The sequence below is a fragment of the Stegodyphus dumicola genome, chromosome 8 (genome assembly GCF_044657685.1).
Source record: "Stegodyphus dumicola isolate Sdum_Otavi_A_Nest chromosome 8, ASM4465768v1".
Lineage (NCBI taxonomy): Eukaryota > Metazoa > Arthropoda > Arachnida > Araneae > Eresidae > Stegodyphus > Stegodyphus dumicola.
In genome coordinates, this window is record NC_140775.1 from 49348823 (window position 1) to 49375814 (window position 26992).

At 35.1% G+C, this 26992-nt stretch overlaps 1 protein-coding gene across 1 annotated transcript in view; it reads right to left on the bottom strand.

Annotated features, from left to right (window-relative positions):
• Window positions 1-11125, bottom strand: part of LOC118184967 (uncharacterized) — a 66946-nt gene extending 55821 nt beyond the window's left edge. The window contains exon 1 of the mRNA XM_035354727.2: window positions 10944-11125. The gene's annotated coding sequence lies outside the window, so the exon portion shown is untranslated. The remainder of the gene's footprint in view (window positions 1-10943) is intronic.
• Between the last annotated feature and the right edge of the window lie 15867 nt (window positions 11126-26992).

A 26992-nucleotide genomic window follows, 5' to 3' on the forward strand; every position in this document is an offset into this window, starting at 1 on the left:
AATAAATTTTTGTTAACTTTTTAACGTTAAACGTGTTTATTCCAGCCCTTTGTATTCAGTATATCAAAACCAAGTGGTAGTAAAATTAAATGAAAAATCGCTGACGAACATAGAATATTCCAAGTAAAATGGGAATTAGAATATTTTTGCTGTGAAATAAAAGATAAAATAATATGCTTGATATGTAATAATACTATTAATGTACCAAAGTTATATAATATTAAACGTCATTACGAACAACACAAATCGAAATATAACAATTACGAAGGATTAATGAGAGAAGAAAAGTTGAAAGAGCTCAAGTTAGGAGTGAAAAAGCAACAGTCCATGTTTAGTAAAGTACTGCAAGAAAGTTAAGCGGCGGTACATGCAAGCTACGTCTTGTTTGAGTTGATTGCTAAACATTCGAAGCCTTTTACTGACGGTGATTTCATCAAGGAATGCCTAATGAAAGCTGGAGAAATTGTTTGTCCGGGAAATGTGAAGGCTTTTCAATCAATTTCATTGTCTCGAAATACAGTTGCAGAAAGAGTTACTGATTTAGCCGCGAATTTAAGTGATCAGATCAAAGCAAAATCATCTAGTTTCGAAAGTTTCTCCATTGCCTGTGATGAGAGCACGGACATTAGTGGCAAAGCTCAATTAGCAGTGTTTCTTTGTTCTTATGACAAGAAATTTAACATTTTTGAGGAATTACTGGAACTAATACTGATACCTAGTACTACCACAGGAGAAGATATATTTACTTGTGTTTTTGGACTTCTGCAGAAATACAATCTACCTTTGGCAAAATTAAATTCTGTAGCTATAGATGGCGCTCCATCAATGACCGGGAAAAACAAGGGCTTCGTAGCATTACTAAGAAAAAAACTTAGTGAAATTTACGGTTCAAACATTCATCATATGCATTGTATTATACATCAAGAAGTTCTATGCACGAAAGTAATAAATATGGAGAATGTTTTGCCATATATAAAAAAAGTTATAAATTTTATAAGATCTCGAGGTTTAAATCAGCGTCAATTCACTGCTTTCTTAAGTGAGTTAGATAGTGAATATTCGGGTTTGTCCTACTATACCGAGGTACGTTGGTTATCTTGCTCCAAGATTCTCAAACAATTCTGGGATTTGAAAGAAGAAATATGTCAGTTTTTAAAAACGAAAAATCAAGACGTAAGTTTGTTTTACAATCCAATATGGACACAAGATTTATCTTTCTTGGTTGATATAACCAAACACTTAACCGATTTAAATTTATCGTTACAAGGAATTGATATAATTAAAGCATTTAAATGTCAACTAGTTCTTTGGGGAAAACAACTTAAAAATGAAGATTTGACGCACTTCCCGACGTGCAGCATGAAAAAATCAGGTTTAGGTGATACTTGTTCGTATCAAAAATACACAGAAAAAATTGCAAATTTAACAACTGAATTTGAAACGAGGTTTAATGATTTTAGTTCCCACGAAGACAAATTTTTTTTGTTTTCTTCGATTTTCTCAATAAGTATTGACTCAGTACCCAGCCATATGCAAATGGAGGTGATTGAGATTCAATTGATTCGATCAAATTTGATCACCTCAAATTTGAAAGCAAAATTCATTGAAGTGGGCGTGCCTGAATTTTACAAATATTTACCAGCCAGGTTTGAAAATACTCGAAAATTCGCATATGAAATTATTTCTATGTTTGGTAGCACTTATCGGTGCGAGCAGTTATTTTCAGTCATGAAAGGTAATAAGTCTCCTATTAGAAACCGTATTAATGATGCTCACCTTGGGTCAGCGTTGAAAGTTATCACTTCAAACAAAATTTCTCCCGAAATACGAAAGATAATAGCAGAGAAGAGATGTCAAGTATCAGGACGTAAACATTAAATTTTTCTTGTTCTTTTCTATATAAATATATATATGTGTTTATTATTGTATTATTCGAAATAAATCTACGTTTCTATGAATATTGATTTTTTTTTTTTTTTTTTTGCGGCCCACCTAAAGTTAAACCTTGTTTGTTTGGCCCAAGTGTACCTATGAATTTGACATCCCTGCTTTAGATCATAATTGTTCTTTATTTCATAAATTACGGTTTCATGTTTTTAATTTTATAATTTCTGAATGCCATCTTACCAGATTTAAACTGATGATCTATAATCCGGAAAAATCGATAATCCGGAACCGCCGATCCAGATTAAAGACTTTTGACTGTATACATAAAACACAAGAGTAAATTTAAAACTTAATGTTTTTAAATTTTAATGTTTGTTTAATTTCTCTTACCTTTGACGAATCTTCTATGATAGTGTGCTAGTTTGGTACACTTTTCTTAACCCTTTGCAGCACAGTGTGTCTGGTCTGGACACACCTAAAAATTTCCTTCTGTATGCACAGAAAAATTGAATGGAAAAGGATTTATAGATTACTCTGAACATTCTTTATTTATAGTAGATGTCAGCTCAACACAAACCAGTCCATATATTTTAGCCATGTTTAGTTTTTTAAGACCCTCATTTTTCAAAGAAATCTTCCAGATTTTTTTTAGGGTATAAAAGGAATTGTTTGAAAAGAAATTTCTACATTATTTTATTTTGGCTGTATATTTATCTCCTTATTCTATATAAGTTTTAAATTTTTACCTTGAAATCTTGCCTAAAATCAAGCAGCGAACCCTAGGTGTGCCGAGACCAGGCTCACTGTTAATCTAGGACAACTGAGAGTATGTATTCTTTGTTCGGTCAGTTCATTGACAACAATGCTCGTTTCAGCACTCTTCTCGAAGCTCTATTCAATCAGTATGCCCACTTTAGGCACACCCACAGAATAAACAATAAGTGCTATCTTCACAAAATTTTACTTGTGTACTACCTCTAGGCCTAATTAAACAGCCTACCTTTTTTAATCAAAACTCTGACTTTAAAAGGTAGCGTGCCAGAAAGGGTTAAAATAAACTGCATCAAAATCCTTCAAATTTTGCATGATGGTTAAAACATATCATTTAAGAATAAGCAATATTTTACATTTTACTTAAAAAGAAAAAATATTAAAAATAAATTAGTAAAATGTTTTGAAAAATCACAGAAAAAATGGTGTTAAATTTTTAATATATCCAAAACTATTGATCAGAAATTTTATATCCTGCTTAGTTTCAAAGAAATAGTTAAGATAAACAACTGTGGAAAATTTAAACCTTCTAGGCTGAATAGTTTTCAAGAAAAGTGTACCAAAAAACAAAAAAAAAAAACGTTTTGAGAAAACTCAAAAACAATTTAAACACTAATAATTTATAAAAAAAAAAATAATTTTAACATTTTCCTGCACCATAATCATCTTGAAGTGGCATTTCTGCATATAGTTATTTTTTTTTATTAACTTACGTTTCTTTCTAGCCATTTTAAAAAGCTTTTGGTAAGCGAGATGGGCCTCACGAATTCTATCGCAATCTATTTTCGCAAAAACTTTATAAAATCCTGGTTGTATTCTCAATAATTCCATTAGTTATTGCGACTTTCTACACTATCATTAAAACATATTACCGCATCTAATAAACCTAATTTTAGTGTGATAACACTCACAAAAACAGTTTTTGGTATGCGTGTCCAGATGAAATTATTAAAAATTTCATTCGGGTTTTGAGTTGCTGTTCTTCACTAGTCTGACGTATAACAGCACAAGCAGCACTTGCCGTTGGCAATAGCCTTGAGCACCTTACAGGTGTCAGTGCAATTTAGCTCAGTTCCGACCCCAATTTGGATGGAGAGCACCCCAGGACGAAAGGGTCCTAAGGCCTTCCACCCTTCTTCCCCTACCACCCACCTCTCGAGAGAACTTTCGACTCGGCGAATATTTCGAATGCTTCCATGCCGCACTGACACTATACATTTACAAACATCAATGCCTTCTCCGAGATTCGAACACAGGCTCTTCGGCACGGCAGCGTCGCTAACCACTATACTGGTTGAGCGGTGGGTTTTGTTTTCTTCCATGATTTGACAGTAGTTTTTTGTCAAAAAGACTTGTCAGCTAATAAAACAGATAATAACAAAGAATGAAGTTTATGAACATACTTTTTATCAGCTGATATGGCTTTACAAGTTGCCACACCAAACATCTGTCCCTTCTCAACTGGTGGGCTTGCTAGTGCTTGTTTACATTTTTTAATGAAAGATTTGGGTCTTAAAATTTCTAAACATGGATAAATTACATATTTTTGGAATTGTCTCAAGCTACTTTATTTTTTCAGCCCAAAATTGAAAATTTTTGTCATGTGTCCACTTAAGTTTTATGATTTTTAATAAAGTGAAAATACTTTGGATTATGTGATATACGTTTAAAAAGTAAAATTTTGATTTATTTTTTCCACTGAAGTATTTTAATTATTCACTCTCGGTTTCAAACTTTAAACAAAATAGAATTCTCTATTAAAAGTACAAGTTTTAATTGATTCCCCTCCCATGCTTTAGGGAAGGGCCAGAATTTTCAGGTGAACTATTACAATTAAAATGGTTCATCATCTATTTCTGGATACAGAAAAGCAAGGATTTTTGTAGAAAAGAGATTTCAATGTTCCTTTTCCCTGATGAAGTAACATTGAAGTTGAATGAATTACTCTTCTGTTATGTTCTTTTTTCTTTTAATTTCTTTATGGAATTTTTTGGATTGGAGTATTGATTGTTTAAAAGTTTAGTTTTCACATTTATTAAATTCTTTGTTGCATTTACTATTCTTTGAAATTTATTAATTATGAATTTCAAAATTTTCATCTTTGTGAAACATTAGTTCTACATTTCTCACTTTATGTCTTATTGTATGCATATATGTACAGCCTAGAATATTTTTTGTGATGTCTTTGAAGAAGTATATACACATGCATAGAAAGTGTTATTTAGAAAAGGAGGAGGATAACAAAATTTCAATGCAAAGACAATACATTGCCTCATGCCTGGAAAAAATTGGGATTGGATTACAACATATTATCAGCAAATACTTTAGGTAAACTGTAAAGTGAATGTGAATAAAATTAAGAACAGAAAGGATATAAGTATTTCAGAAACGCTCTCCTATGATATTGTTGATAATCCTGCAACTATCTTTTACATTGCAAATATTTTTTTTTTATTTCTTACATTGGCACTCTAGTGTTAGAAAGGATATAAGTATTTCAGAAATGTTCTCCTATAATGTTGGTTATAATCCTACAACCTGCAAATATTTTTAATGGATTTATTTTCCTACATTGGCACCCTGGTGTTAAATCCAATATTAAAGTCCATGTCATTTCAATAAATTATAAATCCTTAGAAAAGTTATAACGAGTTTGTAAAATCTGAAGGCTTTCAGTAGATTCCCCACCCAGATAAATCTCATATTGTCCTTATGTTTTTGTGCATGCCCCTGTTTGAAAACATTGGCCCTTTCACCGAGCAAAATTGAAAAATCACAAAGGCAAAAGGTTTTCAATTCAAATGTATTACATTTCCTTGAAGAAATAATAGAAGGAAAGTCATATGTGTACCGTTTCTGAAAAAATAAATAAGTATTTTACATTTTTTTTGGGGGGGCGCAGATGTAACTAAAGCAAAAGACTGTCATTTTTTAAACTATTTACGGAAAACCCGTCTACTCACACCACTCAGCAATAAGTAATAAGATGACCAAAATAAGAAAGAAGAAGCACGCCATTTCTCTCTGATGATTTTCTTTTACATGCAATCTAGAGAAAAATTAAGTTCTTTCAGACACTCAAAATCACTTTTTTATGCAAATAACAAAGCCAGATAAAAATCATACGTAATTTTAAGAAAAAGAGATAGTTGGAAGAAATACGCTGTAAATCGGTTTGGCGGGAGAGTAGTCAGAAATCTGGAGTCTACCATCTAAATAAGGTAAGCTGGCAACTCTGCATTTCCTTTAGAAATCTTTTGGCAGAACTCTGTATTCCTATAGAAATTATACCACAGTTTCTTCCATTGTTAGCAAATTCCACAAGCTCCTACTTTAAAAATTTAAGGCAAAATGTGTTATGGGTTGTTTGCAAAAAAAAAACCATTAGAAATTAACACAGAACAAAAAGAACGCATATGAAAATGGTGTCGTTGTTTCACTGAAGGAGTATTATGACCATGACTGCCCAGAGAATGATTACGCACATGGCTATGGCTTATCTGAAAATTTGACGATTTCTACAAAAGTGGGTTATAATATGTAAGTATCCAGTTTTTTTAAGGGGAGCTATGGTATATTGTCATCATTCAGTATCAAAACTCATTGTTGACAGATTGCTGCAGTCTTACAATAAATAAATATATCAAAATTAAAAAGTATCTACAAATAAGAAAAATGAACATAATGCATATGCAAACTATAAGTTATTTAAAAAATGAAATATAAAACATTAATGTTAACTGTAAAAGAATAATCATCTATTTAGTGTAACTGAGAACATGAGGGAGTGTTATCAGCATGACTGCCTGAAAAATGGTTATGTGCACGGTTGCCACAGTTTGGCTAATTCTGAAAATTTGGCAATTTCTACTAAGGTGGTTGTGATAACAAGTATCCAGTTTTTTTAAGGGGAGATATGATACATTTGTCATTGTTCGGTATCAAAACCCATTGTTGACAAATTACTGCAGCCTTACAATACATATATAAATGTAATGGAAACAAACTTGTAACTTTGATGAATTTGGATGTCAACTAGCAACAGAGACAGATAAAATCCTTTATTTCAGTAAACGTGTTGTGGCCACAAACAACTTGGCACATTATTTGTGCCTATTTCGAGGTCTACATTTTTGATAATTTTGCAGTACGAAGGAAGCAGCAGACGTCCAGCTAAGCCGAAGAGTAGGTAGCAAGTGTGCTATGTTCAGGGTGAAATAATTCAGACAGAGTCAGTTCTGGTTCTCAATGCATTTTGACTGGATAATTAATACTGCTGTAAAATTATTGGCTGTTCAAGTTTTAGTTACATCGCCAGAATTATGTAAGAATCATATGACATGGATTAATCTCGAAATGATGCAGTAAAAGGAGATTACTCCTTTTTAGAATAGAGAAGGGAAATTAATTTATGCTGCTAATTTAAATCTTGACTTTTACATGTTCTTTATTTTTCTTGGAAGCACTTCCGCAGAGAACCCGGTAAATGTAAACATCGCCAACTTTGGCGATAATAGTTCAAACCTGGTAACCCAGCGGATTTATCCTATTCGCTTATTTGAAGTTTGCAACCATTCCTCTTGCGTTCATTTTGTTGAATTATCACTGTCGTTGTTCGCATTTGCAGATTTATATTATTCTTCTCTTATTATTATTTTTTCTGAATTTTTTAACAACGAATAGATAGAAATATTTTCGTAGATAGATGCCGGTTCTCGGTTCAGGATGAAAGGAAGAAAATACGACGGGAGGGGTGAAGCTAATTTGTAACACGGCTATTCACGTTGTGTTCTTAATTATTAACAGCTCTAAGTACCAGCAATTTAAATTACTAAGTAATGCTTTTATTTTTATTATTGGTTATTGTCATTTAAATTATGAGAATAAATCAATTTTCTGGCATAAAATTTTAACAAGATAATATATTGTTAATGCTTTTGTAACAATAACCTTTCAGAGGATGGCAAGTGTGACATAAATAGATGATTGAGTTGAAATAAAAAAGATTATTCATTACCTAACATGACAGAATAGTTTGATGCATCACCATGGTCATCAAAATTAGCAAACCACTGCTGGTGTAAGGAATATATTGTTTTCTGTGTTAACTGGAATTTAAGACATTTTTTTTTTTTTTTTGTTTATCACGTTTAACAGGTTAATTTCAGTACATTAATACTAATTTATATTTTTCAAATGAATTTTTATTTCCGTTATAAATGCTTATATATTGTCTTATACTTAATATATTCTTTTCTGTGCTAAATTGAATTTAATATAATTTTCGTATATCACGTTTAACAGGTTAGTTTTACATCTACATGCTTATTATCTGTGAATTTTTACTACCATATGCTTAATATATTGTTTTGTCTGCTAACTTGAATTTACATGCACTAACAATCACGTTTACAAAATATCACGTTTGCGGCTCGGCTCATCGCCGACCGCGAGCTTGGCGAGTAAAAATGCAACGGCGCCAACGGGTTTTTTCCCGAAGCACCAACGGGTTCTCTGCGGATGAAAACCCTTTTTCTTATATATATGTAATTATTTTTGAAACAGAAGAGGAATGTTTTTTTAAGTGAAAATAGGTTGACATGTACATGGATACCGTGTATGTGCAATTCTTAAAAACGTGGCAAGCAGTTTGCGATTCTGCACTTTCTCCCAATTTCACACCTAATCTTCATCATGATTAGGCACTTTTGCTCCATAAAAGTTCCAGCATAAGCGTAATTCGGCTAGCAGGTTGTTGGAAAAAAATGTTGAAGGGGAAAAAAAAAAATGCCTTTACTTCGTGAAAACAAAATGGCGTCCAAACAAAAACTAGCAGGTTGCTGTAGCAGGGTTGGTCCCCAAATTTTCGCCAAAAAATCGACAAGTTACCATAATCCAAAGATTAACCTAAATTTCTATGTACAATGTTTGTTCTTTTTTAAATAATGACGCAGGCATTTTACAGAAACAAAGTGAGAGATATTAGCAAGGTAGAAGCTAGCAGAATAATGATGTAATTAGCTCGCTAGGAGTATTTATACCAAAGTAGGTGCGATTCTAGAAATAAGCCACGATTGGTTAGTTTTAGTTGCCTTTTCCATTAACGTTATATAACGTAGAAAAGTCTTGAATTTGATAGAACAGATGAATTTAGGATGACAGCACCAAATCTAAAATGTTAATTTTGAGGTTGCCAATTATTTTTAAAGCAGCTATCGTATTTTGTTGTGTCTTACATATATATATATAAATATCAGAATTTAAAAAGTATTTACAATTCAGAAAAAGAAACATAATGCACCTGAAAAATATAAGGTATTTACCAAATGAACTATCGAACATTAATGTTGAACATAAAAGAATAATCTATTTTGTTTAAAGAATAATCATCTATATTTTTTAACTGCTAAATGTTCGCTTACCAATGGTTTGCTAATAAAGGTCTAGATTATAAAGTATGTAGGGACTACATACAAATTTTTAGTGAAATCAATCTATTATTAAATTTCATACATAAGGGAATTCATAAGGCTAAATTCACATTTTAAATAATAAAAAATTATTAAATGATACATATCCACTCAAGATCCACAGCCTACATATTCATAATATTTTATTTTTTAATTCACATATCAAATAGAAATGCATTCGCGTTTCCCCTTACTTCAAAGCTCTTACGAAATTTTTTCTTAGTCTACTACAATGCAACAAATGTTTTAAAGGCATTTATTCAATACCAATAGATGCAATTTTAGTTCTTAATGCCTCAATAATTTGTTTTATGAGCTTTAGTGTAGAACTGGGTGCCCCTTTGATTAGCGACAAATTTTAATAAATTTTGGCAATGAAACCTCATTTCTGGTTACCTTGATAGTTTTAACTTTGTTTCAGCTTCCTCTTTTTAAAAAAAAAAAAAATGAAAATAAGATTGATGTGTACATGGACAATGTTAAGGCAGCGCACAATGCCTAGTTTGTGCAATTCTGATTTTTAAGTGAAAATAGATCGATGTGTACAAAGACAAAGAGTTTGTGCAATTCTTTGACTTCTTATTTTGGTTTTGTCTGGCGGCATCTTGAAATTGTGCCGATCTTGGCCGATTTTCTGATGCCGATCTTGGCGTTAAAAAAAAATCTACCCTTTTATGCTAAAAATTACTATAAACTTAGAATAGAACATTCACTATTCTAAGGTAGTCACTGCTTGTTTTCCTACACCTTTTTTCCCACCCTGTATTGAAACACTAAAGGTGTTTTAGCAATAGACTTTGTAAATCAGAATCTGAACACTCCAACAATCATCAAAACAATGGGAAAACTGAATAACGAAACCAAAATCAGCTGTATTTATGTAAATAAAGTTAATGTTAAATTTGTTTCAAATTAACATGCTGCTCTCCACAGACAAAAAAAGACCTCCTCTCTTCACTAAGAAGGAGTAAACTACAAACAGACTTGCACTGATCATTAACTGGGTTCATTTAGATTAGTTTTTTGCTTTCTTTGAACAACAGAAAACATTTTTGTGGATAAATGTGAATAAACGAAATTAAAAATAAGTCAGGGCAATATTGTTTAACATAACAAAGTGTTTCAATCAGACATCCATTTAAAACATTATATGGAAAATAAACTCAGCTTCATTGTTTAAGCAGCAATATTACATAAAAGATGTGTGCACAAAATGTTAATGTGTCAAACATGAGATATGGGGTAATTAACTAAATAATACTTCGAATGCTAGTTTAAATATATGCTCAAATTATAACTAAATAACTTAAAAGCTACTGTTGTTAGAAACGAAAGAGGCAGCAGAATTTGTTTTACAAACTTTTTATCAAAATGTCTTATTTATTGAAATAATTTAAAAAGCACTTCCATAGTTTAACTATCCTATATCACATTATAAATCATTTAACTTAAAACCGTTGTGGATGGAGCGAAAAAAACGCCTATCTTGAAAGCAACAACATAAATGTACAGAATGTGTTAAATACAATATGACAAATCACAGAGCGCGATTTCAATTCATACATTTCAGGAATATGAACAAAAGTGACTTTTTTTACAGGATATGCTCATGGTTTAATTTCAACAGAACATTTAATGCTCATATTGTTTAAATGCTTAATCACAAGTTCATGAAAAAACGTTTTCATTGTAATTCCAAAACAGCTTCAGAAACATATTAAAGATTAGCATGTCATTGTTTTAAATTAAAGTTTACTACAAAACAAAATGGCGCAACACGAAATAGCGCTGAGGGAGAAAAAAGGGATCGTTTACCTCTTTCAATTATTAAAAAATCTTTAAATAGTTTCTACAATGAAGATTACAATAGCTGATCTGGTTCTAGATGAATTATCTTCCGAAAAATGTATCAGTTATCCATAGGATTCTTCAAAACAAAATTAGCGGCATTTCCACCTTGCAATTGAGAATCCCTTCAGGAAAAAAAAAAAAAAAAAAATACCATCACATTGTAACTGCTGCCAAATCATTAAACCAAAGAACTTACAACGGCAGAGTAATCCTACCTCTACTAAAGAGAGGCGAAAATAAACGTCTACGGGATTGCTTACAGGCATAGATTTGGGAGATAGTAAATCTAGTCAACTTTTACAGAAAATGCGAAATCTTGCTACTAATGACATTTCGAATTAAGTTCATAAAACATTATTTCTGCAGAAAATGCCGGATGCCGTACGCAATATTTTAATCGTTAGTGATGAAGATTGCTGTAGCTTGAACTTATGCAGATATTTTAAATAATGATTAATATCGTTTTATTTGTTTTTGGAATGGTAACAAAAAATGATTCAATTTTGTTGTTCTAAGAATTGTTTATAGTGGCTAAGAACTTTAATAAAGATTATTTTTGAATTTAAAAAAATGTGGATTGAAGTTATTTAAAGAAACGGAGTTCTAATTATAAATATCAATTTGGAATCAGGAGCCTATAAAGATGTCGAAAAACTGGCACTAATGGCCAATCGTATCATCGAAATGCAACCGCAACAAGAACTATACTGTGCCAGCAGTATTGTTTCTCCAAGAGCAGATGCCATTACCAACCAAGGAGGTTAGAATAGAAGGAGGGAAGGTTCAACTCAAACGGTGAAGCTTGGCGGCCATGTTACTGTTATCACTGTGACTTGTGCAAGGAAGTCTGTAATTGTAACATTTTTTTTTTTCCCCTTTTCTTTTTGAAGCATGTCTGCGTATATTGCATATGGATGCACAAATAGATTTTCGAAAAATATTCCTGGGATTACTGTTCACTCGTAAGTATTTTCTTTTTTTTTATGTAATTTCATAAATATGTTAAAAAAATGTCACAATGTCATGTTGTTTTCTTTCCAGATGTGACAAAAAAGACTTAATAATAATCGAAACATGTTAAATACAATTCATTTTAATGCTTTTGCTTACAGCTGGTATCTTCGTTCCTTAACATACAATGATATATGCTAGGATTATATGTTTGCTGTATAATTTGAACGCTTAGATAATTCGTTTTATAATTTTCATGAAAAGTAAGAAATCAATTGTTACCATTTTTATGAATTGTAAAGGTGTTAAATAAAGCAACGCTTTTCTTTATGTATTAATTATTATTCATTCTTAAGTTTTGTGAACTGTTACGAATATAATTTGTGCATTTGATCAAGATAAACTGTTCTGTTGTTAAAATGTTTTTGCATAAGCTTACAAATTTCTGGGCAGTATAGCGATAAACGTAAGTAAAATATTTACACAACTGAACATGTGGAAAGATATATATCCAAAAATTTATATAGGTATATTTCTGTAATTCAGCTTAATTCAAGGTAATTTCTTTGAGATTCATAAATATGAAACGCGCATAAACTGAAATCATTGAATTCACATAAATCTGTTTTATTTTATTAATATTTATTTTCTTGTTGATATAAGGTTGTTGATTGCGAAAAGAATCTATTTAAAACTTTCATTTAAAAAAAAAAGCAACATGTTACCATTTTTTAGATAATTATCTGCTATTAATTTCAGGAAAAATGATTCTTTAATAAATTATAATAATATTGCGAATAAATCAGAAATATCACTTCTTAAAGAAACAATTGGAAAGTATACCAGAGAAGTTGCTGATAAAACCTAAACAAATTCTTGAAATTATGCAGAAACATAATTTGTCAAGGCTTTAATGTTATGCACATGCATTTAGATTTCGAAATATTTCTGAATGATTTTCTGTATTTAGTAAATTACAGATATCATCTTTATAACTTTAAAACAAAAAACTAACAATAGCGAAGCATTTCATTATAAATTTAACATATTTTTACTGGAAAATTCATGCATAGAACAGCTTACAAACACGTACGTTTCACTACGGTATTGCAATGTTTTGAAGTAACAAACATGGACGCCGCTTGTTCCGTGGAGTTTCATTCCCCGATAATGGAGGAAACTGCGAACCCTCCCTCCTTCTATTCTAACCTCCTTGTTACCAACACCGACTCTACTACAAGCCAGATGGCGGTTTTGTGACGTCACAAGTTGTGGTCATCAAGGATTTGATCAACACAGACTCTAGAGTCTGTGTTGCCATTACTGAGTTACGAGAAACTGCAGCTCTTTCTTGTGGAACGATTTTTGATACACCTGGGTGCCTAGGCTAACAATTTACCCAAAATCGAACAAAAAGTTTCGAAATATTTTAGGAAGTAACTAATTTGAGATATAGTAAATTTTGAAAAGATTCACGCACTTCAAAGCTGTCTAACTGAATCTATGGGCCCTAATCTGGACACCGTCGAGATAGAAGAACGGGTCGCTTTTTGCGATCTACTCCACAGGGAGCGAGTCTGGTGTCATCGTCTCGATCATTACAGAGATTGATGCGTCGGAAATTTTTCCGTCAGCTGGACAGCTGCCGTTTAAGTTTCTGACTGTCGTTTTAGAGCTAAACTGAGGACGGCGGAGGTCACTGATTGTTTTTGAAAGTGTACGTAATAGATATTTTAATTTCTTAAGATTTGTGAAAAACTCGAGTATTTCGCTATAGAAATAACGCATTTTATGCTGACGATTCTACATTATTTATTTATTCTACATTACCAATGCTTTAATTAAATTTTAGTGAAAATAATATACTTGGTGTTTTCCTATTTCACATATAAAGAAGGGGTGCATACTTTTAATTTAAAATTGTAATTTTAAACTAATATATATATATCAATGTACTTAATTTCATGTTTTGATGAGTAATTTATAAATTTTGAAATTTTATGTTTTAAATTATAATGTATTTCCCTCTACTTTTATTTGATTTTGTAGTGTATAAAAATGTAATACATTAGACATGTATTAAAGAATATGCAGTATATAATTCAAACTATGCATATCCTAAATTCAATATTTACATTAAATTGCTTTGAGTTAAAAAATTTATTTAAGTAGTTTTAACTGTACCGATATCAATGTCAATTTCCAATAGTTTCTAGAATCTCCTGTATAAAACAAGTTAAATTCCTGTATAATTGTCAGTTAAATTCTTGTGAATATTATAATGCAAGATTTATAATTAGTTATCAGATTTTTTAATGTAATCTGCTTTTAGATATTACATCAGTTTTGTGTATATTTATTCAGATGAAAAAAGTGCTTAGTTTTGGTTTTATGTAATTACGGAAAAGCCTCGAGGGCTACCTGCCTAAAGTGAGGGTTGCCTTCGTGGAGGACATTTTAAGGAAAACTAACTCGTATACGCGTAACACATGGGGAAAACCACGAAAACGTCCAAGCAACCAGCCCGTTCGCGGGATTCCAACCTTGGTATTTATACAGTTTTATATTTATTGTAATATCATGTTATTTAATAAATAAATATAATTATTGTTGAAGTGGCAACGCCATATTTGTATTAAACCGTTACTGAGCAACGTGAGATATTGTTTTTAAAAAGATTAGATTCTGAAGATTTTACCAGCTAGGAGAAGTATAAAAATTTTGCCACTTAAGAATTGTATAAAATTTGTCCGTGAACTAGAAATAAAATTTATGTTCTACTAAGAAGATTGTCTATTTGTACAGTCGGTCACAAAAGTATTCGAACACCGGTACCCTATCAGAAAATGACAAGATGGCTTTTTTTTCTCTTTCTCTCTGTGTGTCGTGTTATTCCATCCTAGGTTTTCTTCTCCCCCCCATCTTGGAAAAAACTGGAAAAAATTGGTCACGATCTCTTTTTGAATGGGGAGATGCCATTTTGAGAAAAAGCTGACGACCCTATCTTCGAGAATGAACATGACCGCTCTACACACCCTTTCTCTCTCTCTCTCTTTGAATTGGGAAGCCATTTTGGGAAAATGCAGACGACCCTATCTTGGAGAATGGAAATGAACGCCTCTCCCTCTCTCTTTGAAATGGGAAGCCATTTTGGGACCCTCTATTCTTGAGGAGGGAGAAAACTGAAGTCTGCATTTCGCTGTCTCTGAATACGGAAAGCCCTTTTGGGAAAAGCGGACCCTCTTCTTCTGATCTTGGAGAACTGGAAATGAATGCTCTACACGATCTCTCTTTGAATTCAGAAGGTATTTTGGAACCTTCTAATGTTGGAATACTGAAATGAACGCTCTACACCTTCTCTCTCTCTCTCTCTCTCTCTCTGAAATGGGTAGCCATTTGAAAACTCCCTAACTCTGGAAAAAAACAGAAATGAACGCTCTACACCATCTCTCTTTGAAAATGGGGGGTGTCATTTTGAGACCTCCCTCCCCTAAACTTGAAAAAAAACTGAAATGAACGCTCTACACTTTCTCTCTTTGGACATGGGTAGCCCTTTGGGGACCCTCTCCTCTTGGTAGGAAAAAAAGAACTGAAGTGAAGGCTCTACACAATCCCTCTTGGAATGGGATCCATATTTCGGGAAACGTGGATCACCTCATGCTGGAAAACTGAAGTGAACCACCAAGATTGGACTCTATATAATATTTTTTTAATTGACATCATGACCCTCCTCCAATTTGTTATTAAAATTTTTTTTGTTTTGGTTTTTATCCCATTTCCGATGTGATTTCAGAAATGCAATTCCATAACAGTTCAATTTCATTCGAGGTTAAATGATCTAAACAGTCTTTGACCCACCCATCCGTATGATTATTTTCTTCTCCTTCCTGTTGCACCAAATTTTGTAAGTCCATATAATCATTCCATACGGGAAGGGCTGGATCCTCACAAGGCTGTCTTGAAACACTTGGAGTCTCTTTGGGATGAGTGAAAGGATCTAGGATGTCTGGACCCGGCTGCGATTCTACCTCCATGATTTCTGGACCCGTTGGAACTTGTTTACCCGGCTGAAATTCTGCCTCTACGATTTCTGGACCCGTTGGAACTTGTGAACCCGGCTGTGATTCTGCCTCCATGATTTCTGGACCCGTTGGAACTTGTGGACCCGTCTGACATTCTACCTCTACGATGTCGGGACAGGTTGGAGGAGAAGAAGAAGAAGAGGATACTGGAAGAGGTTCTGTCTGTGAGGAGTCCGAAAGAGGCTGCCTGTTTGAACAAGTCGCGGAAGAAGAAGAAGAAGCTTCTGGGTTCTGAAGCGGATCTTGCACGCCAGGTAGGTTCCGGTAAGTCGACCGTTTTTTAAGAGGTAATTTTTTTTCTTCCTCCTCATCTTCAATTGTGATGACTTCAATTTCATTCCGTTGCCGGGTCGATTTTGTTTCGGGAAATAACGGTTTGGTCCAGCTCCTCTTATCATCTAAGGAAGGGATGGGTAAAGGTGGCGGAGGGTTTTCTTCTTTTTCTTGAAACATCATCGGCGATTGGAAAGAAATCTCCTCTTTCAATTGTTTCCAAAGCGAGTACGAGCACCGATCGACGAGAAAGAGACTCTTCTGGGTTGTGACGATGAGATATTGCGTTTTCGGGGAAACGACATAGTTTAGAAAAGGTCTTAGAATATATTTCTTATATTTCATCCTGTCGCTGACTTTAAAACTTCTTTCCTTCAGATTGGCGGACGATGATTCGTAATAGGCGAGAGGAGCGGCTGTGGTTTGAACAATATGAACTTCGTCCTCAGCCGTCGTTCTCACTCCAAACGTAAAATATCGTTTCGTGAGAAAAATATTCTTCCACCGAAAACTCGTGCGCGGATCCGTATATCGCCGGTCTGTTTGAATGGGCCGTCTCAAAGCTCGATCCATCCGATTCCAAGAGAAGGGAGATTCCTCTTTCGTTTGTTGCGATTCGAATAAATTTCTGTATATATTCTGAACGAGCAGGTTGGAGGATTCGACATCTTGGTTGAAAGAAACGATCGCTTGATGAGGTGGTAAATGCGGAATAAATGTCGCACAATGACACGCCAAAAAAATTTTCAAGTTGGAGATTTGCTTTAGCGTCTTCAAATCCTCCCCGTTCGAAATCCGTTGAGTTGGAAAAACGTCTAATAGCGACTGGCTCCCAATGGAAAAGAAATGATCTCGCCCAGTACTCTCGCCTTTTTGTATATATATAGACACACATAGAGGCTCTATGACGTCCGTTTTATTTGTTTTTTTTTTGTTTCTCTCTCTTCTTTCCAAGAAATCTTATCTCCATGACCTCTTTTTCTTTTCTTAAAAGATGAATGTGTGTGGGAATGAGGAAGCGAATGTAATAATTTAATAAACAAAAAATTATCCAACCATGACCTTCTTTTTTTTTCCAAAGTCACCCTTTCCAATCCAAGGACGTCCAGAGATAGAGGAAGCAGGGAGAGAGGAGGAGGGAAGGGAAGGTCACACTCTCTTTCTCTCTATAAATAAAAGGGGAGAGCCCCGAAGTCGTATTTTTGTCCAAGTGGATCATGAGGAGGCATCCCCGGCTCACTACGTTAATTCCTTTCAAATATAAATATGTTGATCTTTCCTTTTATATCATCCAAGGAGTCGTTTACCTGAAAGCCTCCGATTTTTCAAAATGTGCGGGTTATCATACCGTGGGGAGTTATCAAAAGATGCGGGACGAATTTTTATCCGACGAAAACGTGTTGATGGCTCGTGACATTCCACCTTTGGATGCACAAATTTTGTTAATGAAACGAGCCAAATATTTTTACACGTCCCACTTTCTAACCGTCTCGCAAATGAATAGGATTATGGATCGTCTTGAGAAGACAAAAGGGATTCTCGTTCATTTTAGTGAATGGTTGCACAAATGTTTGCACGAACCTCTCTCGATCGAGAAGACTGGGAAGAATACTTATTATATTCTTCTCGAGGATTCTCCTCCTTCGTCTCATCTTAGAGAGGCCACGACTTTTGAAAAAATACTCGAGCAAGAAAAAATAGAATGGTGGAACATCTACCCCATCCCTCTCCCCGAGCATCAAGAGGAGCCTGTTCAGAAGAAAAAGAAAAAACCTTTCCAAAAGCCTATCCTCATCCTCCTCGATAATGATGGGGATGAGGAGAAGCCTGTTCAGATTCCTCTCCGTTTGTCAAAACCCGTCGAGGATGAAAAACCTCTCCCTTTCCCAAGACCCCTTGAGGAAGAGAGACCCCTCTAGAAGGAGAGATCTCTCCCATTGTCAAACCTCCTCGAAGATGAAAAACCTCTCCCTTTCTCAAGACCCCTCGAGAAGGAGGGACCTCTTCCTTTATCAAACCCCCTCGAAGATGAAAAACCTCTCCATTTATCAAGACCCCTCGAAAATGAGGGACCTCTCGATTTGTCAAAACCCCTCGAGGATAAGGGAACCAAAACTTCTCTCTCTTTCGAAAAGGAGGGACCTCTCAATTTGTTAAGACCCCTCGAGGATAAGGGAACCAAAACTTCTCTCTCTTTCGAAGAGGAGGGACCTCTCAATTTGTCAAGACCCCTCGAGAATAAGGGAACCGAAAATCCTCTCCCTTTCTCAAGACTTCTCGAGGAGGAGGAGGAGGAGAGACCGCTTCATGTCTCAAGACAGGACCCCCCTCTATCTCTTGAGGATCCGAGGGAAACGATTCCTATTGAAAAACCATCTATCGACAATCCCCAGAAAAGGTCTTCGGAGGAGATTAGACTTCCATGTAGAAAACGAATCTGCCACAATAATAATAATAATAATAATAATAATAATAATAATATACCCCCTTCTCAACAACAGAATCCTACAACATTTGCAGATAAATGCATTCAAACCAATCCCTTTATAGTAACCCTTTTGATTGGAGAACCCATGCATTAGCCTCGAAAAAAAATGAGATTCTAGACTGTTTCTATGACCAGAATGTTAAGCCAATAGATAGGTCTAGCTCAGAATTTTTCTTTTTAAAAGAAAATAAATAAATAATCCAAAGACTATTCGTAAATATAAATGGTAAAGTCTCGAGTCGGCTGGAAAAAAATTTTCAGAGCTGAGAAAAATTCTCTAACTCAAAAAAAAAAAAAAAAAAAAAAAAAAAAAACTTTTTGTTAATTTTTATCATGTCTTAGACATGATAAAAATTAACGACCCCCTTCCCTTTTCGTCTGGGAATGTTGTCTCACTCTTTTGAGAAACAAATCGTGATTCATTCATGGAATGATTGCCATTAGAGAAAGGATGAGTCATGATCTATTTTTAGAAAGGGTGAGACATCCTTCCCAGACAAAAAGGGAGGGTCATTAATTTTTATCATGTCTAAAGACATGATAAAAATTAACCAAAAGTTTTTTTTTTTTTTCCAGCTCTGAGAAATTTTTTTTCTCCCAGCCGATTCGAGACTTTACCATTTTTTTTAAGAATGATTTCTCCCTGATCTATTATTTCAAAATTCCAAGTTTCGCTTCAGAACCATCTATGCTGTTGAAGAAGTAACGTGATATATGTATTTTTTTAATGAGTTCTGTCAAGATTGAATTGTGCAGGATCGACCTTGCGAATTTCTTCTCTGTGTCTTTAAATAATAATGATACCGAACTGCTTTTTGTAGAGCGCAATGGAAAAAACCTTTTGTATGGTTAGGACAATTCATGTGTTCGATCCCATTGTATTTGAGAATCTCTTGCGTCGATCCCGAAATGCAATAAATGGATCTTTGCAACCATTTGTCTAAAAACCGCCGTTTCATTTCTCCTCGCACCCAAATCATGGAAAAAGGTTCCGTCAACATCGTTAACACCCATGGAAAATAACTGTACGGAATTTCTCCTTCGTACCACGACAAGCCGTGATAATAATCACTCGCCCACACAGCGGTTCGTTTTTCTTTCTCGGTGAGCATTTGCCATGGAAACGGGGGTTTAAAAACAAATACCCCTCGAGAAGTACCGTCCAATGTGACGTAAGCCAATTCTTTCACAATAAAGGCTCCTTGAGAATTGTAGAAACCTTCAAAGTCGAGCACGAGTTCCATGTTTTTATTTCTTTTTCTTTCCAAGGTGACCTTTATTATTATTATGATGGATGTGTATTGAGATACGCACGATATTATTCAAAAAACAAATATATATATACGAATGTGACCTTTCCCAGAATTCATACGACCTGTCACGTGCAACCTTCTCTCTCTATATATATATAAAAGAGGAGACGGCGAGAGAACGCTATCCATTTTTTCCTTCAGGACACACAGCGAGAGAGAGAGAGAGAATTTTGTTTTCTTCTTTTCCTCAATTGAAGAAGATGGACATTTTAAGTGCCAAACCTCTCAAAGATTCCTACATTGTTCTGGACATGGAATACTTTCACTGTTATGATCCAAAGACGGGAGATATATGTTTCATCTTGAAAGAACTGGGCTACATCACTTGCGATTTAACCTTATGCGGATCCATGATTTTTCTCCCTCCTGTCCATTACGATGACTTATCGTCCCGCAATCAAGCTGTGGTCAACCAGACTACAAATAACCGACACGGCCTGCAATGGACTGAAGGTCGTCTTTCCTACGAGCATCTTCCTACGATCCTGAAAATGCTGACCGAAAATGTGGAGGTGATCTACGTCAATGGATACGATAAAGCCGAATTTTTCAGCAAGCTCTGCCAGCGATCCGTTTATGAGTTTTACATCCCAGGGAAAACCGAGTGGCGGAACAAGTCGAAATGCACGCGACACCAATATTTCCAAAAGATGATTCATTGTGCCGAGAACAAGGTGAGAAATTTTCGATACCATTTGATGGAGGGTAGTTACGTTTTCCGGAAATTACATTGTTACCCCTCCGAAAGCAAAGCTGTCGAAGACGAAGAGGAGGCGGAAGAATCTCCCCAGGAGAACTCGTGCGACGATGAGGAGGAGGAGGAGGATGAACTTTCTAATAATAATAATAAATGTCTAAGTTGGGATGCTTTAGAGACCCAAGAATATTGGTCTCAACCCTTATCTCACCTAGACCTGAAAGAGGATCCTCAAGTGTACTCTCTGTGGTCCTCTTCTAAAATTTGGTCTTGGAGAGAACCCTTGAATGTTCATGAATGAAATGGTATGTAAATCCCTAGAGGAAAAAAAATAGAAAAAAAAAGTTCTTTTTTTTGTAATATGTTGATTTCTTTCCAATCCCATTTCTTTTCCATAACTCCACCCCAATCAACGAGAAGAAGAAGAATTTTCCAAGTTACACAAGACGAATCTCCCAAGTTACACAAGACGTAGAAAGATTTCATAAGGATTTATAAATTACACGCTCCCACATGATATATGTATAGAGAGAAAAAGACCCTCTGTTCTCTAGCCAATACGTCAAGACTTCCCTAAACTAAGAGAGATCATGAGTACCGAGGAAACCTTAGCAGAGCAAGTGGAAAGACTTTCAAAGAGATTAGAAGAGTTAAGACGGGATAGATTTACAGTTCCGCCGACTAAAGAGGAAATTATCATCGATTTCAACAAACCGCTGTACTTTCATCCCCTACCCCAAAGAATGAGACGAATGGACTCGCCGTTGAACAGTTCCTATGAGAAACAAAATGTCACTTATTTGAATAGTCAATTTCAACACATGAATATTTCATAAGTATTTTTTTGTTTTTTTCCCTAAAGCGTAGGGAGATCGGATCAGTAGTTTTTCCCTTTTCATCGTCGAAAAAGATTGGGGCGAAAAATCTTTCTCAGCTCTCTCAAAAAAATTTTTTAGCCTTAAAAAAAAAAAAAAAAAAACTTTTGGTTAATTTTATCATGTCTTAGACATGATAAAAATTAACTCTACCCCCCTTTTGTCTGGGAATGTTGTCTCACACTTTCTAAAAATAGACCATCACTCCTCCTTTCCTAAAGAATAGAATTTCAAGAATGGGATCTGGTCTATTTTTAGAAACGGTGAGACCCTATTCCCAGACAAAAGGCGGGTAGAGTTAATTTTTATCATGTCTAAAGTTCAGGGTCAATCCATCTTCTTATGTGAAACGATGACCCTGACGAGATCGAGATAAACAAGTCCTGTGAGTTGTTTTGTAATCTTGACGCGATCCAAGAAAGACTTTTTATTTTTTTTTTTGAAATAGGCGGGGAGGGGAGAGAAAATGTTCTCACGACCCTCAGATATCTTTTCATAAATATATTTTTTATCAAAGTGTTTCTTTCATTCCGATCCTTTTAAGAGGTTGGAATGACCCTGACATTTAGATGGGGTCGCGATCCCGACAGATGTCGCGCGAGTATAAAAGTGTGTGTCCTCCGCAAGATTTCCTCAGAGAACAGAAGAAGACGTGAACTGAGCTGGTAAGTCCCTTTGGTCCTATGAATATGGTTATCTATAAAATCGATTTGATTCTTAGTTTTTTTTTAATAATCATAATAATCATAACTTCATTTAAAAAGACCTTTGAAACTTTGAAACATCTTATCTCTTTGAAAAGAAAAATGTCTCTTTCAAGACGACGACTCTAAAACGTTTTATTGTTTTTTTTTTCCCTTTCTAGATCTTCCCTGTTATACATACTCGTATATACCTTTTCGATTCTTTTTTTGCTCCTGTTTGTGGGAGACATCACCGTATTCATCGCCATGGCGTGTTCAGAAAACTTTATCGTGCTCGATCTAGAGGGTTTCCAGTCCTACAACCACAAGAAGGGTGAATTTACCTACGTTTTAAAAGAATTGGGCTATGCGACAAAAGATTTTTTGACCGTGGGATCGTTGACGTTTGCTCCTCCTCACCCCTTCCACAAACTGAGTGAAAAAAACCAAAAGACGAATGCCTGGCTGACGAGAAACCGGCACGGACTTCGTTGGAACGAGGGTCATATTCCCTACAACCATTTAGGACGCATTCTCCAATCGCTCACTCACAGCTTCTCCACGATTTATGTGGTGGGATGCCAGAAAACTAAATTCTTTGCTAAAGCCTTGGATTATCAAAATCCCGTGACGGAAATTTATGTGCCAGATGGAATCATTTGGAAGTATCGGGAAAAATGTGCCCGACATCATCAAAGGAGGAAATATTTCCATTGTGCCGAAAACAAAGTGCGCAACTATCGATGGCATATTACGGAAGGAGATTTTCATATCAATCACGTCTATCCAGACGGAACGGAGAAAGAGGAGAGGATCCAGGAGGAAGCAGACAATCCTCTGCAAGCTTTTGATAAGGCCTACGATCAGTTAGAGAAGGATCCGTCCCCAAAAGCGTACGATAACGTCATCCAGAAATGGGATAATCTGTCCTGTTTCCAAGTGATGGAACATCCGGATGAGCATACGCCTTTAAACTTGATGGGCTCTTCTACTTCTTCTTTGTCGTCAACTTCCTCCAATAACTCGAAAACGGAGGGTTGGGGAGACATACCTGAAAATATTCCCCATTACGATCCAGCAGCCTGTTGGGACGAACCTTCCAAGGAATCTCATGAGACCCCCAAAATATCTTCAGAGGATCCAAAGACAAAATCCACTGAGTGTTGGGACAATGAACGGACGACTCATGCTCCAAAATCCACTAAGACTATGTCCACTGAGTGTTGGGACAATGAACAGACGACTCATGCTCCAAAATCTACTGAGACTATGTCCACTGAATGTTGGGACAATGAACGGACGACCCATGCTCCAAAATCTACTGAGACTATGTCCACTGAGTGTTGGGACGATGAAACCGAAAAGACGACAGAGAATTGGGATGACCGTTCTCAAAAGTATTTGAATTGATATATACATAAATTCAGGAGAAAAAAAATTAAAGAAAAGATTTTTAGAAATAAGTAGGGAAAGGTTCGCCGCTTTCCCTATATTTATGGAAATGGACTGAGAAGAAAGAGAGAGAGACGAATCAGGAGACCAAAAAAATGAGTCTTGGAAGGAATGAGTGCAAATGCATTCGATTACTTCCGAGACCCATTTTTTTTGGGTCCCTCTCTCATCCAATCTTGGAAAAGAACTTTGTCCTATTTTTCTAGGTCCATTCAAAAAAAATGAATCTATCCATAAATTTTCTTAAAAGAAAAAAAAAAACAAAAAGATCCTTTACCTCTTGACGGTCCAAAGTCGAGAATCTTGGAAAAAGTCATCCACTCTACATCCAGTCAAGCTTCTCTGTAGAAAATCTAGTAGGTGCATCTGCATTCTTGAACACCTGGCAGTTATTATTGGACGCGAAACGTCGAATGCTGAAATAGTTAACAGTGATCCCATTCTTAAAGAAACGGGGATGTTTTATTCATCCAGTCGAGTGCGGAAAAATTTCTGAGAGCCGGAGAAAAATTTCTCTAGCTGAAAAAAAAAAAAAAAAAAAAAAAAAAAATACCCGCCTTTTAGTCTGAAAATTGATGTCTTCAATTTTTCAAAAATTGAAGACATCAATTTTCAAATTTTCAGACTAAAACGGGGGGTAATTTATTTTTCAGAAACTTTTCCCAGCCGACTCGATGTGAATAAAACTTTACTTTTTTTTAAGAATGTTATTTAATGGATCGATTTCAACCTATCGAGTTTCGCTTGAGTTCCGGCCGTGCTGTGGGCCCACCTGGATACATGTTTTCCCCTTTTGGAATAGAATTTCCGTCAAGGTAGGCTACTTTTCCTCTTTTTGCATTTTTCATGTCATTTCATTTGTATTACAATATACTAAAAACGGGCGTTCGAACTGATTTCTAGGCTATTTCTATACAAATGGAGATCGATCCAAGAAAGAAATGATGTCTTTTTTTTTATTTTGTGGACTGCCAATTTGTATTGGAATATACTGAAAACGGGTGTTTGAGTCGGTTTTCAGTATATTCCAATACAAGTGGAGCTCGATCTAAGAAAAAAATGATGTCTTTTTTTTATCTTGTGGATTGCCAATTTTGTATTGGAATATACTGAAAACGGGTGTTTGAGTCGGTTTTCAGTATATTCCAATACAAGTGGAGCTCGATCTAAGAAAAAAATGATGTCTTGTTTTTTTATTTTGTGGATTGCCAATTTTGTATTGGAATATACTGAAAACGGGCGTTCACATCGGTTTTCAGTATATTCCAATACAAATGGAGCTCGATCCAAGAAAAAAATGATGTCTTTTTTTTATTTTGTGGACTGCCAATTTTGTATTGGAATATACTGAAAACGGGCGTTCACGTCGGTTTTCAGTATATTCCAATACAAATGGAGCTCGATCCAAGAAAAAAATGATGTCTTTTTTTTATTTTGTGGACAGCCAATTTTGTATTGGAATATACTGAAAACGGGCGTTCACGTCGGTTTTCAGTATATTCCAATACAAATGGAGCTCGATCCAAGAAAAAAGTGATGTCTTTTTTTTTATTTTGTGGACAGCCAATTTTGTATTGGAATATACTGAAAACGGGCGTTCGAGTCGGTTTTCAGTATATTTCAATACAAATGGAGCTCCATCCAAGAAAAAAATTATGTCTTTTTTTTATGTTGTGGACAGCCAATTTTTTATTGGAGTATACTGAAAACGGGCGTTCGAGTCGGTTTTCAGTATATTCTAATACAAATGGAGCTCCATCCAAGAAAAAAATGATGTCTTTTTTTTATGTTGTGACTGCCCTATTTTGTATTGGAATATACTGAAAACGGGCGTTCGAGTCGGTTTTCAGTATATTCTAATACAAATGGAGCTCTATCCAAGAAAAAAATGATGTCTTTTTTTTATGTTGTGGACAATCAATTTTGTATTGGAAAATACTGAAAACGGGCGTTCGAGTCCTTTTTCCGACTATTTCTACACACATTCCACTATATTAAAATGACGTTATGGTTGAGTCCAAACAGAGTCGTCCCCGGACAGAGTCGTCTCCGGACAAAGTCGTCCCCTCTTTTCTTTGAATTCTATTCTTTAAAAGGATGAGTCATGGTCTATTTTTAGAAAGTGGGAGACAACATTCCCAGACAAAAGGGGGGTGATTTAATTTTTATCATGTCTAGAAAACATGATAAAAATTAACAAAAAGTTTTTTTTTTTTTTTTTTTTTTTTTTTTTTTTTTTTTTACATCTCAGAATTTTTTTCTGAGCTCTGAGAAATTTTTCCTAGCCGATCCCATTTCGTTTTTCGACTTTCACTTTCAACTCTTCACTTTTCCTATCCACTGTCGTTGGAATTGTGTTCACTGGAGGCTACTTCTTTTTTTGCAATCTCGCTTTTAGTTTTCTCTGAGATTCTTTAGAAATGGCTATACAAATTTCACCATCTATATAGAAATGATGTCCAAACAAAGTCGTCCCCGGACCATCTTGATGACCGAATATGTATAGAAATAGTCTGAAAATGGGCTTGAGGGCCGGTTTCTGGACGATTCCTCTACAAATTCGGCCGCATCCAGAAAAACAAAAATACATAGTTTCTTTTTGGGTGGACAGGAGATGATAAATTTCTTTTCTCTCTCTCCCAATATTGGAGGAGAGAGTGGCCCAAAAAAATGGGTCTCGGAAGGAATCGAATGCATTTTGAAATGCACTCATTCCTTCCAAGACCCATTTTTTTGGTCTCCTGATTCAACTCTCCAGTCTATGGAATAGGGAAAGCGGAGAACGTTTCCCCTTCTTTAAGCAACTGGAGACCATATCGCATCATCATCATCATCATCACCATCATCCTCTTTCTGATACTTTTCAACGAAGGTTTGATGTCTCTGGATGATTTTGGGGACATGATGGATCCCGAATTGAGTGATGAAAAATAGAGGACTCTTTTTCCTTTCTTGTTCGTCTTGCACAGTCTCTCGGAGGGTGATATACGTTTCCCCGTCCTCCTCAATTTTCGTCAGAGGTCTCATGAATATTTTACACATCCAAGGGAAGAGCGACTTGTTATGCAGGGATTTCGAAGCGACGAAAGCCGCTTCATTCGAAGTGAGGACAATCTGGTTCGGTTGACCCCATTCTTTGGAGTAGTTGTCCAAATCGCCTAGTCGAAGAAAATGGTGTCGATTAGGAAAAAAGACTTGG